Genomic DNA, 15,647 nt, shown 5'->3' with positions numbered 1-15,647 from the left:
GACGGGGAGGGGGGGTAGTAGTCGCGCGCTCTGTGTTCGCCGGTCGTGCACGGTAAAAGGACAAGAAAAACGCCTGGTGACGCGTAGATTAGAAAACAAGTCAGTTCTCAATGTGAAAAAAAACCTGCTGTATAGGCTATTTCTGATGACATAGGTAGTACATGAGTGTTCCTTTAACTTATGTTGTCAGTGTAATTGACAGGCTGCTTAACTGGTTGTATTCTTCATGTGAGAGCTCTGCCCATGAGGATCCTTGGGAATATCCATGAGTAGTTTGGGTCTCATTATGGGTACCAAGTCATCCTCGCTCAGCCAGCAGAGAAGCCCAGAGACTTACAGTGCATCCAGAAAGTATTCACAGCGCTTCACTTTTTCCACATTTTGTTATGTTACAGCCTTATTCCAAAATGGATTAAATTCATTATTTTCCTCAACATTCTACACACAACCACCCATAATGACAAAGTGAAAACGGTTTTTTGCAAATCTGCTAAAAATAAAGAACGAAAACATAACAAGTACATAATGTGATGTCACGAGAGGCTGGGTCGTGGAAGGGAGGTACGTTCACCGAAGATGGCTATAACTGGTATGGCTCCATCTGCCGGTGGAGTTAGGAACCCCACTCCGAGCATCCCCCTCACATCTGAAACCCATCAGGGTATGACGACCTGAAGGCCTTCATAAGGGTGGGAGACACACCATTGAGGGGAAGAGAGAGACGAGCTGCAGGTTGGGCCCGATGCAGAAGACCTATACAGGAGGATTCCCGGAGACCGGAGGGACTGAGAAGACGAGGCATTATTTAAGTTTTACCAGCGAAGATCGACCAAAGCCTAAGTTACACATTTTTGACTACTGTTTTCTGTTGAAGCCAAAGGACGTGAATTAAACCTTTTGTTTACATTTTGAACCTGGTGTCCTTGCACTACCCCGGTGAGAGCGGCGCTGCCTCTCATGACATCACAATAAGTATTCACAGCCTTTGCTCAATACTTTGTTGAAGCACCTTTGGCAGCAATTACAGCCTCAAGTCTTCTTGGGTATGATTCCACAAGCGTGGCACACCTATTTCTGGGCACTTTCTCTCATTCTTCTTTGCAGAACCTCTCCAGTTCCATCAGGTTGGATGGGGAGCATCGGTGCACAGCCATTTTCAGATCTCTCCAGAGATGTTCAACCGGGTTCAAGTCAGGGCTCTGGCTGGGCCACTCAAGGACATTCACAGAGTTGTGCCGAAGCCACTCCTTTGTTATCTTGGCTGTGTGCTTCGGGTCGTTGTCCTGTTGGAAGATGAACCGTCGCCCCAGTCGGAGGTCCAGAGCGCTTTGGAGCATGTTTTCATCGAGGATGTCTCTGTACGTAGCAGCATTCATCTTTCCCTCAATCCTGACTAGTCTCCCAGTTCCTCCCGCTGAAAAACATCCCCACAGCAAGATGCTGCTACCACCGTAGGCTTCACTGTAGGGATGGTATTGGCCAGGTGATGAGCAGTGCCTGGTTTCCTCCACATGACGCTTGGCATTCAGGCCAAAGAGTTCAATCTTTGTTTCATCAGACCAGAGAATTTTGTTTCTCATGGTCTGAGAGTCATTCAGGCGGTCATGTGCTTTTTACTGAGGAGTGGCTTCCGTCTGGCCTCTCTACCAAACAGGCCTGATTTGTGGAGTGCTGCAGAGATGGTTGTCCTTCTGGAAGGTTCTTCTCTCTTCATAGAACAACGCTGGAGCTCTGTCAGAGTAACCATCGGGTTCCTGGTCACCTCCCTGACTAAGGCCCTTCTCCCCCGATCGCTCAGTCTGGCTGGGCGGCCAACTCTAGGAAGAGTCCTGGTGGTTCTGAACTTCTTCCATTTCCGGATGATGGAGGCCACTGTGGTCATTGGGACTTTCAATGCAGCAGAAATCTTTCTGTACCCTTCGCCAGATCTGTGCCTCGATACAATTCTGTCTCGGAGGTCTACAGATAATTCCTTGGACTTCATGGCTCGGTTTATGCTCTGATATGTCAGCTGTGATACCTTATATAGACAGTTGTGTGCCTTTCTCAATCCTGTCCAATCAACTGAATTATTGCACAGGTGGACTCCAATCAAGTTGTAGAAACATCTCAAGGATGATCAGTGGAAACAGGAAGCACCTGAGCTACATTTTGAGTGTCATGGCAAAGGCTGTGAATACTTATGTACATGTTATGTTTTCGTTCTTTATTTTTAACAGATTTGCAAAAGACTGTTCACTTTGTCATTATGGTTTGTTGTGTGTAGAATGTTGAGGAAAATAATGAATTTAATCCATTTTGGAATAAGGCTGTAACATAACAAAATGTGGAAAAAGTGAAGCGCTGTGAATACTTTCCGGATGCACTGTATATCATTTGAATGACTTATAATTAGCATTATTACTATGAAAGCTTTTCTGGCACAGCTCCTTTTCCAAGGCTGAACTAGACACACATTGGTATTGACAGCAACATGCCTTACACTGCACAAGTGGACAGGTAATTAGTGAAAGGGTTTACTACTTGTTTTTTTTTTTAAAGTGTGCCACTTGAACATGACCTTAAAAAAAATCCAATAATGTTGAAAACATTTTTTATTCTGACATGCACAATAGGTAAACCTATCTATTTCTCTACAGCCATGGTGTCTCGAATGAACAGGCAACTGATGGCTGAGCTAATATGACTATAGAGCTAAGCACTGTTGTTGATTTATTTTTAATGGGTTTTCCAATTATGCAAGCAATAATTCCCATTAGTAGTTATCCATGAGATTCAGCTGTGGAGTAAGGCTGTGCTGTGTACCTCTTGCTTTCTTCTGCCGCATAGTGAGACTCTTGGGCCTTACTTTTAGACAGAGTCCAGGCTCAACAATGAGAAATGGATTTAGGTGTGGATTAAAGCACATTTTGTTCTGCCATTAGCATACCACTTTCCCTGTTTTCATTGAAAGAAAAGTCCCATGATTTCCAAGCTATTTCAACAACTTCAAAGAAAAGGTGTTTGTTCTTCACAGGGACATTACTCATTTACTGTGTGCAGACACAGATCAATGAGGAAAGGTTTGCGTTCAGCCCCTGCTAGCAACATTTCTCAGAGTGCTGGAGTGACAGGCTGTAAATCAGGGTTTGTTGGTCTGATCAGTGGCAGGTTTGGCGCAGGCAAATTTCATAAACACTTGGTGGGGTGAAAAATACATGATTCAACTTTAATGGAGGAAAGAAACAACTGAAACAATGACAATTCTAGCTATAGGAAACCATTTTATTTTATATAAATCATATTCCTTAAGTTAATTTTTCAGGAAAAATTAAATGTTAGAAAAATTTATATAAGGTTAATTGTAAGTGGTCAGAAGGTCTGAGACCTCTTGAACCGATACACTGTGTTCCTGAGATAAACAGGGGCCGGTTTTTCAAAAGTAATCTGATCGGATTACGGCCATCGGATTGGATCAAATCAAATCTTGAAAATCACGTAATCTAATCTTGTTGTTGATCCGCATCAAACCTTGAGTTTGGGTTTTTTGATCCCAAAAATCAGGATTAAACTGATCCCAGAGGGTGGATTCATGGCGGATATCAGTAATAAAACTAGGTAACTAAAATTGGTTAGTTAAATATTACAACATTTATATCATGCATTTTACAGTATTTATTCATCAATTTCACTTGAATTGTTCAACAAGAAGTACATAAAGTAGGTAGGCTAGCAACCTTTCAGTAAAGCAAATTATAAATATTTCGGCCCCATAAAATAATGTCCCAAACAGCTGTCAATATTGAACTCAAATAATAAATTCTGTCTGTGTCGGTGTGATTAATGTTTAATGAACAATCAGTCATGGACTTATCAAAAATAGTGTAACAATTGCATCTCTTATTGGTCGTCCAGTCGGGCCCTCATTCTGACAGAATGCCGGAGGTTGGTCAGTGTCTCAAGTGCATCAGGGACGTCATCACAGAGCGGGACTTTGCACCTGGTCGCGATGTTGTGTAGGACAATGCAAGCAAGTATTATGTTGCATGCTTTCCGTGGTTTCACTCTCCAGTAGTTAAGGCACGCAAAGCGTCTCTTCAGAACTCCCATTTAAGCGCGCAATGGTGCATCTTGTTTTGCAATGAGCAGTGTTGAAGCGTGCCTGCTCAGGCGTGTTTGCAGCCAGAAAAGGGGTCATCGAGCCATGTTAGAAGAGGGTAGGCACTGTCTCCTAATGTGATACCATTTGGTCGGTTGGTTTGGAGCTCTCCATATAGAGCGCTCTCCCTCAGGATGCGCGCATCATGGACAGACCCAGGCCACCTGACAACGCAGTTTGTGATGAGGAGCTCAGCGTTGCCCACAAGTTGAACATTGATGCTGTGTCTCCCCTTTCGGTTTACAAACTCCTCATTCTCATGAGGTGCTTGTATGTGCACATGGGTGCAGTCGATTGCTCCAATAGTATTGGGCATATTCCTCAAAAAAAAAAAAAATTCTGCTTGGCCTGGATGATCTGGTCATCCTTCGGAAATGAAACAAAATCAGGCTGGCCAATGCAGTTGACACTTTTCAGAACAACAGTCACCCACGACTTGGTAGAAAGTCCCACACGCATAGAAGCGAAGGGCAATGAGGACCTGTTCTTCCACAGACAGACCATGACTCCTTTGGGTTCTGCGTTGGAGGTTGGGCCCAAGAAAGACCCCAATATACTGAATATCAGCTCTTCCGAAGCAAAACCGAGCATACAGCTCAGTATATTTCTGCAGTGGATCTATACGCTCAACATACACCCTTTGACGGTATCTTCTCCTGTGGTGGAGATTGAGACACCTGCCATGTCACTGCCTCTCTGTGACCTCTCTGAATCCTCTGAGGAATACTGGATAATACATATGGCTGTGTAAATTAGTCTTCCCAAACACACCTGTTAGCTTAATTGCGTTGCCTATAAAATGATGCTTGCTACATCAAAGCGGTGGAACCATGGACTCAAAAAGCCCAGATTTTTCTGCTGCTGAAACCCACGCCCTACTGGAGGGTGTTAGGTGCCATTATAGGTCATTGGTAGGATCTTTTAGTTCTTTTAGTACTAGTAGGACAAGTAGTACTAGGGAGGATATTTTAGTTCTGCCAAGGGTGCAGGGTGGGTGGTGAAGTGAGCAGTAAAATGAAGGAAATTTTGTCTGAAATCACACAACATGTGAATGCCATGGGGTTTGGCCAGAAGAGGACTTTGATTTCGCTGGAAGAATCTTAAGGCCAGGGCAACAAAAAAACATGCTGAAGCCAAGAACAGCCAAACAGGCAACAACCCATATAAGAGGGGTGAATACACAGACATAGTCCTTGATATTATTGGAGGTGAAAAGTTGGAAGATCTGCATGGGATCCAAGATGTTGCAGAGGATGGTGAGCCTGTGATGACAGCAGAAAGTGAGCCTTCTTCAGAAACATTTATTCTGAATCTCAGCCCTGTAATAGTGTATTTGTTGTAGGTCTCAGATGAGTGGACTGCCTGTTTCCAAGAAATGGACAATGGTTATATTGTTTGTTTGCTGTTCCGTTCAGTACTATTTTCTGTTCAAATACAGTATATTCGAGTGACCCCACACTATTCTACCTGTTGTTCTTTACATAGTTACATTATGATTTTTGCTTTTGCTTTTTGTAATCCTGAAAAATTTGAATCCGGATCAGAGTAATCCAATCCCACATTGCTTTGAAAAACCAGCATAAAAGTCAAATGCATTACGTAATCCTGGATAGCAGAAAGAGATTTCCTAATCTGGATCAGTTTGATTAAAACCTGGCCCCAGATGTTAAGGATGATTTGTGAACCAAGATCTGGGTATTTTCCCGAGGAACTCATGTTGTGAAGTTTTTTTGACTAGGGGTAGCAGTGGGAGCTGATCAGCTCTCCCCTCCCTTGAGGAGGGGGGCGCATATGTTTGTCACCATGAACTATATAACTCAAAGGCAAAGGAAGAATCCTTTTTAGTCTGCTGGAATCAGGATTTTTATGTGCTTCAACTGCTCCATGCTTGCAAGCAAGTTGTCCAGTTCAATAATTTCAAAATATCAAAATATGTCTCCATCTTTTTAAAATCATACAAAACCAAGGTAAATATTCATTGATTTTTTTTTGTCATTATGCGATGCAAGGGGGCGGCACGGTGGTGTGGTGCTTAGCACTGTCGCCTCACAGCAAGAAGGTCCTGGTTCCACTCCGCCCAGTGGCCTTTCTGTGGGGAGTCTGCATGTTCTGCCCGTGTCTGCGTGGTTCTCTCTGGGTTCTCCGGCTTCATCCCACAGTCCAAAGACATGCACTGGAGATCAGGCTGATTGGTGACTCTAAATTGCCCGTAGGAGTGCGAATGGTTGTATGTCTCTGTGTAGCCCTGCGATTGGCTGGTGACCAGTCCAAGGTGTACCCTGTCTATCTCCTGAAGTTGGCTGGGATGGACTCCAGCAGCAGTGAAGATGGATGGATGCGATGCAAGGTTTCACAACAAAATGTAGTTTTAGACAGTTTTCCAAAAATATACAATAAACCATTGTTATGGTGCATTTCTGTATATTATACAAAGACAAACAGCTGTGACTTTAATGGGACAACATTTTTGTTGATGTATAATATAGTGGAGTCTAACTCCACTCGTCCCACCATAGCCACAACACAGCAGCTGTGAAGGAGTTGTTCCATTCTGTCGACTCCTTCAAATATGACTGCATATGCAGCCTTCCAGACCACTAAAATGAGACAAGGTGTCTATCTTTCACTCCCCAGCGTATGTGGTGCACCTGTTAGTCACACCCACCGTGTTGGCTCAATCACTCTGCCTATCCTGCTGCACCCACGACCTTCACTATTTAAACCCCAGCTTCACACAAACTTACTGCCAGATTGTTTACCGCCAGTCTTTACCCTGAGATTGTTTTCCCTGCATGTTTGGAATTTTCCGCCTTTACGTCTGCCCCGGTAAATCGCTTTAGCCTTTTTTCCCCTGGCACAAGGATTGCTTCACCCGCCTCTTGTTCCTGACCGTCATTTTTCTATTAGCAGATGCTGACTGTGTTTGGATTGTGAGATCTGGCTGTAATGTTGAAACCAATTACTGGTTCCGGCATGCTGCATTTCGGTCCTTAACACCCCCCGTTACAGTACGAGCTGGCCATAACATAACGGCATTCTCTGAGCCTCAGGTTTGTCAGTCGGAACGGTATGCCTAGGACCCCAAGGGCTACAGCGCTTTCCTGACAAACTGTTCCATCCTGTTAGCATTGCAGTCACCTCAGAGGATGCCCAAGTGGCACTTACCATCAATTAACAGATGGGGAGAGCTTGTCCGTGGGGAGCTGCAGAATGGGACCCCTGTACGCCTGCTTGTGCTTCCTTCAGGTCCTTTTCCAACGAGCTGCAAAAACTCTCAATGTGATTGGACGTCACCAATAAGGTCACCAATCTGTGACATATTACGCCATCGAGTTCCGGAGCAAGGCATGAGTAAGCTTGTGGAACATGGCTGCTCAGTGTGACACATATGCTGGGCCTAGCGGATTACGTTAAGGATGAACTAGTCTTCACCCAGCCACCTACATCCTCTCACTCTGGCGGGATCGACACAACCCCTACATAGACTGGACTACTGGGGTTTATGTTTTAAATTAACATAATATTGTAGGCCTTTATTGTGAAATAAAAATATCGCTGACGTTATTCAATGGGGAAACCTAAATCCTTACCATTCACCTCCCTTCCCGTCGGCAGTCGGGCTCATCAACAGAGCCGGTCCCCCACTGACTGACTATAACATTCCACCGGTCACTCCCCCTCATACTGCACATGCCACTTTAACTGCAATTCATCACTTTGTCGTCACTTGTCACTTTGTTACTTGTCTGTTACTTGTTCGTTAGTGCACTTTATGCTTAATATTTTTCTTTTTAACTTTTTTAATATTTAAAATTTTTAACTAACATTAACATTAGCATTTCATTTTACTTTATTTTATTACTTGTGCACTGTTGTCTTGTCTGTCTACTGTCGCGCACTAACCGCCAAGACAAATTCCTTGTATGTTTAGCATATTTTGGCAAATAAATGTTTCCTGATTCCTTGTTTGTGACTGCAGCCAGAGACAGCATTTGGAACACACACTCCCAGATAAGTCCGGTAGGTAGTAGAGGGGGATGCTGATGGAATTAACAAGAGGTCCATTAGAGAGACAACAAGGAGATATCACCCAAAACGGGGATGTGGAGACCAATTCAAGTTGCTTTCCATCTCTTTGACTGGTTTTCCACTAGTTTTGGCTTTAGCTAATGTCATCATAACTACTAGGAGCATGAAGACATTTCTTAACCCTACAGAAGTTGCACAGATCCAACTCCTCCAGAATGGCCAGACCACTGGTGGAGCTCAAATGGCATTTGCTATTAACGACCAACCATCGGCGCCCTGTACTCTTGACAGATGAGAGCAGGTTCACCCTAGGCACTTGTGATTGATGTTAAAGGGTTTGGAGAAGCAAAGAACAACGCTATGCTACCTGCAACATCTTCAGTATGACCGGTTTGGTGGTGGGTCAGTGGTGGTCTGGGGAGGCGTATCCATGGAAGGACGAACAGAACTCTACAGGCTAGAGAACGGCAGTCTGACTGCCTTTAGGTATCGGACTGAATTTAATAAAGCCATGGTTAGACCCTACGCCTCTACAGTAGGTTCAGGGTTCCTCCTGATACATGACAATGTCTAGCCTCATGTGGCAAGAGTATGCGGGCAGTACCTGGAGGATGAATTAATTGATATAATTGAATGGCCGTCACCTTCGCCTGAACTAAACCTGATATATTCCTCTGGGACGTTATGTTTTGGTCCATCAGACGCCACCAGGTTACTTCTCAGAATTTACAGGAGCTCTCTCACTCTATTCCCCTTTAGACAGTAGGCAAATTACATTCATTTCCTAAAATAAAAACAATCTTTTGTTTTTTCTTCAGATGATATTAGTTGCATGACTATTATTATTACTACTACTATATTATTTAGATTCAAAGGATTGGAACTATTATGGCCTCCAAAGATTCCAGTTACCAGTTTTTGATGTTAAATATGTTTGGTCGGGTTAGGGTAAACAATATCTTGTCTAGCATTTGAAACTTTCAGGATAAAATACAATCAGCCTGAACTGACAGTTTTTCTCTGTAGCTGCCCCTCCAGTCACCAGTCCGTCAAGCTCCTGAAGTTTGCGGATGACACCACCCTCATTGGACTGATCTCTGGTGGGGACGAGTCCGCCTACAGGTGGGAGTCTGACCATCTGGTGTCGTGGTGCAGCCAGAACAACCTGGAGCTCAACGCTCCAAAGACAGTGGAGATGGTTGTGGACTTCAGGAGGAACAGAGCCCCACCCTCCCCCATCACCCTGTGTGACTCCCCCGTCACTATTGTGGATTCCTTCGGTTTCCTGGGCTCCATCATCACCCAGGACCTCAAGTGGGAGCTGAACATCAGCTCCATCACCAAGAAGGCTCAGCAGAGGTTGTTCTTCCTGAGGCAGCTGAAGAAATTCAACCTGCCAAAGACGATGATGGTCCACTTCTACACGGCCATCATGGAGTCCGTCCTCTGCTCCTTCATCACCGTCTGGTACGCTGCAGCCACAGCCAAGGACAAGGGCAGGCTGCAGCGTGTCATCCGCTCTGCAGAGAGGCTGATCGGCTGCAATCTGCCGTCCCTGCAGGACTTGTTCGCTTCCAGGTCTCTGAAGCAGCTAAAAAGATCACGGCCGACCCCTCTCACCCCGGACAAAAACTGTTTGTGCCCCTTCCATCTGGCAGGAGGCTGAGGTCCATCAGGACTACGACCTCCCACCACACGAACAGTTTCTTCCCGTCGGCAGTCGGGCTCATCAACAGAGCCGGTCCCCCACTGACTGACTATAACATTCCACCGGTCACTCCCCCTCATACTGCACATCCCACTTTAACTGTCATTTCTCACTCATCACTTTGTCACTTCGATAGTGCACTTTATTTTTTAATATTTTGTAACTTTTTAAATATTTTTAATTAACTTTGACTCTATTCTCTTATTTTATACTAACCCATAGCCTTAGTCTACTAACCCATTGCATTAGCATTTCATTTTACTTTATTTTATTACTTGTGCACTGCTGTCTTGTCTATTGTTACACTGTCTACTGTCACGCACAAACCGCCAAGACAAATTCCTTGTATGTTTGACATATTTTGGCAATAAATGTTTCCTGATCTCGATTCCTGAATTTGACTTGGCGGTTGGTGCATAACAACAGAAAGTACGACAATGGACAACAAGACAACATAGTGTAAGAGGAATAAAATAAAATATAATGCTACGGTTAGTAATATAAGTCTATGTGTCGTCCATGTTTTGTTTCCATCTGTATGACTAGGATCCCTTTAACATTACATACACAAACCGGATGCTGATGTGCTTTAATAACTGCACGAAGACTGATGTTCAGCATGACATAGGGCAAAGCTATACAAATATTTGTGGTTTTTCCTTCTTATCATTTCGTCCATTTGAATTCAGATTATGATAGAGGTTAATCCGCGTAATGTTATTGGCATAGAAAGAAGCTGCTATTTTCAGCTTGTTCCTATTGATTCTGTTTGATGAACACACACGTAGGTCCTGGATAGGATTATGCCTGGGGACAAATGCACATGCAGAGCTATACAGTGAGAAACAGAGCGAGAGATGAGAGCATGTATGTCTGTTCATGCACAATCAGACTAATAGCATGACAGAAATGTACTGAGCTTGTATTTCCGTGTAATTAGATACTGTAAATATAATCTGTAGGAGAGGCCTGTATTAGTCTCATCATGCGGAGATAACGCAGCCAGTGCCTCTACTTTGCATTAATAAGCATGCTCCCTTAACACAGGTACAATAATAACGAGAAGTACAACAAACACATCAGCATACTGCAACACTGCACTGTTATACCTCACAGTATATGTAGACATACTAGACATACTGATTCATGATACATGATTCAAATGGCTGGTGATGAGAAAATAAAAGGGCGGCAATGGGAGCAGGTCTGCTCCTGGTTTGAGGAGTTCCCTTTCATTGGAACCGTTGTTGGTAAAATAAGCTCATGGCTATTCCAGGACGGCCCTGCATCTTGCCTGTCTGACAGGCTTTATATCCCCTGCTATAATAAGCGAGCCAGGTGCTAGGGTGTTTGAGTGTACAAATATGTGAGTTAGGGTTCTTGAACCAGTCTGGCACTGACAATGCAGGATATCTGGATCTGGATGATTTTCATTGTCTACTAATTTGATACTTTAACGTCAAATGTCTCATAGAAAATAAAGACATCCGTAGCATCAATGGCATCTTACAAATATTTGATACCTGGGTTTAGGTTTATTGCTTCCAGTCCATTTCGGGAGAAGAATTTCACAGGGGTATGAGATTGGGCACCCTATTGAGACCGGGATTAGGTCATTATCCATGAACAGCTACCCCCTCAGGTCATGTTTTTCCCTCATAAATTGGGCCTGTGGAGGCCCCATTGCTGATTATTATATTTTCCTGTGTCTTATCACCCCCCCCAGATTGTCTTTGTTCCATGGCAGGTTCTAATCAGGGCTATATTGTCTAGGGAGCAAAAGTTTTATAATTCATATTACCAGGCCAACATATGCTAGCACGTGCTTGTGTGTTTATGTTGCGAAACAAATCAAGTTTTCTCTCAGACGACCTTCTGTCAGAAGTCACGTCTAATCAGTTTACAGCTCGAGTCTCTTATAACTTCCCAACATGGGACTCATAAAATGGAAGATGAAAAAAAACAGATGTCGTCATGAATTAGTGAGGCACCCATGAAAAATTAACAGATGACCTAGGACATGAAGCCAGGGGCCTTATGCTCATTTAATTCATCCTTCAACATGCAATATGCTGCCTGCAGTCATTCTTTTTACTGCCTGTTCCCATCCAGCTGCAGCATGCCTACTTTTATATCTGGCAAATTAGTAGTGACAGAAATTAGTCTGACGAATAAATAACATCATGGGCTCTTGGGTTAACTAGCTCCATCGGGAATGCTGCTAAATAGCTGAAAAGTGGTTCTGGATGTTTTTTGTGGGTAAAATACAGACCACTCGGAGCTCCAGGAATGAGAGGAACTATTTGTATGTACTACATTTGCTTGTGATAAGATGAGATGCCTAAAGAGACGCTTCTTTGGGGTAAACTACAATTATTACTGGTAAGGAAAGTTGAAAGAGACAATCTTGGTATCAGAAGCCTATTTATATTAGTGTATATTGAATACACTCAAAATACAAACCATTTGTGTCGTTAGCTCTGTGTCCTAACGTAGCCGAAAATTCTGCATCTCAGGCTTTTATTGCAAAGCCAACATTCACTACCGAGGCCGAACATATTGTGATTTTATGTAGCTTCAAGTAAAGGTGATGTTTGAGCGTGTAGCAGGAGATTGGAGGTTATATCCTGTTATGTCCAAACATGATCCAAGGTTCATCAGACTTCCAATTGGTTCTGTCTGGGAAAGCAGTACATCCGCAGCAGAAGTTTATCATGGTCAGTTCACGGTCAATGCAGTCACACGCTGCAAAGAAAAAAAAACACTTGTACGATAGATACTTCATGTGTAGAGCAATGAAACCAAAAATGTTTTCATAGCACTTTTCAAAAACCAAATACAAAGTGCATTACAGCAAAATATCTAATGAAAGAGAAACATGATAAATGACCATAATACACTGAAATCAGTTAAACAGTCAGATAATAAAACAATATAACTGAATAACAAACTTAGACAACAAAGGAGTCATTAAATAAGATTGCATTTAAAGTGGCCGGAAACATCTTTAAAGAGCTTCTAAAAAAAAGGATGTGGCACGCCATTCCAGAGAGGTCTTGTTTCAATCTACATCCTGGATTTACGTAGGGCATCAGACTACATTTTGGTTCATATGAGATCAAACAGTTATTAATATAGTCAGTGGCAAGGTTATATAGACTATCGTCTTCTGTTAGAATTTAGTTTTGATTTCTGTAAATTAGGGCTGCACGGTGGTCAAAAATCCATATTATTATTAAGAAAGTTTCCGTCTGTATCTCGGTATTCTAATTCGTTGACCCCGAAAGGGGCCGAGACTGCAGCTGTTCGCTGCTCTCGCAAGCGGCGGGCGAGTTAGCTCTTTAGGATGTTAGCTCGTTGTGGCTGCTAGTGTTGCAGACATTGCAATAGTGTTACACATTGTTTATGTGTCACAACCTGTTGTGTTGTTTTACCCTGTTAAAGAGTGTTTGCTGTGGGTTATTCATTGTTATAAAGTTATGACTCAATCTCAACACACATCAGACAAGTAGCTTTGACCGCCGGGCGCTCCGCGATGACGTTCGAAAAAATAAATTCTGCCGCCTGCTGAAGAGCAACGTGAGTTGTTGAGGCGTAACACCGGTATGAACGGAAAGTGAGAAATTCATACCGTACAGAAACTGGTATTCCGTGCAGCCCTACTGTAAAGATTGCCTTATGCTTGAGTAACTATATTCTATATGATTAATAAATTAATGCATTCATTTCAATTTCCTGAACCACATGTCAGAATGCATGCTTAACTGGGTATAACAAGATTGACACATCATATTTTAAACATATGGGTTGAAATAAAAATTTCATTTAAAAGTGACATAGAAATAATGCAAAATGATGAGATACAGGTGTTTTCATCTCACTGCATTGGGAAAAAAGAGCTGCAAGTAGGCCTGCAAGTAAAAATAAATGCAATATACAACGAGAATGCAAACCAGAATGGTTTGATCACATCATGGCTGCCTCCCTGGACGAGTCAGAGTCTTGTGCATGGCCATGATATAAATAAACTCATGGTTGTGAAACCAAGTTGGACCCTCTTTCAATTCAAGTCAAAATGAGTTGTTTCTCCCGCTGCCACGGGGGGCCGAGGTGGCAGTCCCAGTCATCGTATGAAAACCAGACGAAAGTACACACGCCAAGATTTTAGGATCAACCATACTGTTACTGGGTTTTTGTATACATCACGAACATGCAAGTCCTGTTTGATGCTGTGTATAATGACTGTTATATATCTTTTAGTGTAGCCCCTGTGGGTTGTAAAAAAGTTACTTTTCCCGCACCTTTCCTCGGCAATGAAGATCCTCTTTGCTTTCATTTTTTGTCATTTATCTATTATTTACACAAACAATTAGAATCACTCTGTTTATTAGAAACAGCAACTCGTACGCAAAAAAAAAAAAAAGTTTTAGAGAGAAGGGTTCCCTCAGCCGCACAACAGCAGTGAAGCGATACGATGCCAATCTGATGGTACACAGAGAGAATGCCCCCCTGCGACAAGTCTTGGTCACTGAAACCGAAATGTCTATGGCGCAGGTGAGAAATGAAAGTACCCTGATGACACCAGGCTGCCCAGTGAAAGCAGCAGGGGGCGCGAACCTCTGGGATGACAGGCACAGTAAGAACAGCTGCCGGCTGTTAAGGCCTTTAAGTCCCTGTATCTACCCAACCCTTTACATGAACAAGGATACATGTGGAGCTGTGAAAAAGGTAGAGAGGTGATTTCCAAAATTTGGGGGATGCAGGCTTTGGAAAATACTGACGCTTGATGGTAATTAAAGGCCTTACAGTAAAGTACATAGCCATAGAGAAACTCGCCCATCAGATGGATAGAGCCTGGGGGAAAGGGATAAAAAGTCATATCAAACCAGGGCAACATATAAACAGAACCCCAAATGAGAAGGTAAATATAATTGAAGGCTCCAAACCAAACCTGGACCAATTCTGAAAGTACCAGGCAGCTGGTCAGTTCCAGAGGGACAAAGTTAACAGCAGCTCCTGTCAGATAATTCATTACCATTGCTTGTTAGAAAAAATGAACTTGATGTTTGCATGTTTATTATGACCTATTGATTTATGATTGTTTGCGTGTTTTATTATGATTTACAATTTATTGTGTGTTTTGAGTTGCGTTGTACCGTTGGGGGGGAGCGTACGCTGGGTTATGCCGCTGGCTGCTAGGTTGTGTCACAACTGGGTGGCGGAGGCAGGACTCAGTCGCAGACGTCAGGCACAAACAAAACGCCTTTTTTCTAGTTTATATTGTAACGAATGGACACAAGTGCGGAGCTCTCGATGTTTATTGAGAACGACAGGCAACTGTAGAAACAAGGGACAAGGCAATACGGGAAATTCGGGGACAGGCAGTGGTTGGGAGACACGGGGCAAAGGACGGATCTGATCCAGGGAATAGGCCGGTTCGTAGTCGGGAGAAGGCAGAAGGTCGATACGCGGAGGCTCACTGGTCCTGAAGGAATTCAGGGGCAGAGAAACATACTTGCAATACCTCCCAACAGAAAGACTTTGGGAACCACTGTTCTAAAGTATGTTTTAGAGGTTGATGAAGTGCATAGTGCAAGATATTTGACATTTGTTTGGTTTCAGCTCGCGTGAATAGGACGATGGACTGCTGTTGCCGCACTCTTTTTATTTATAGGTTCATAACTGCTGCTGGTCATCAGCACACTGACTGAAGAGATCAGCAACGAGTGTCAGGGAATTTCATCAGAGTGCCAGTTCATTAATGGCCACTGT

The sequence above is a fragment of the Gasterosteus aculeatus genome, chromosome 20 (assembly GCF_964276395.1).
Source record: "Gasterosteus aculeatus chromosome 20, fGasAcu3.hap1.1, whole genome shotgun sequence".
Classification (NCBI taxonomy): Eukaryota; Metazoa; Chordata; class Actinopteri; order Perciformes; family Gasterosteidae; genus Gasterosteus; species Gasterosteus aculeatus.
This window is presented reverse-complemented; position numbering follows the sequence as displayed.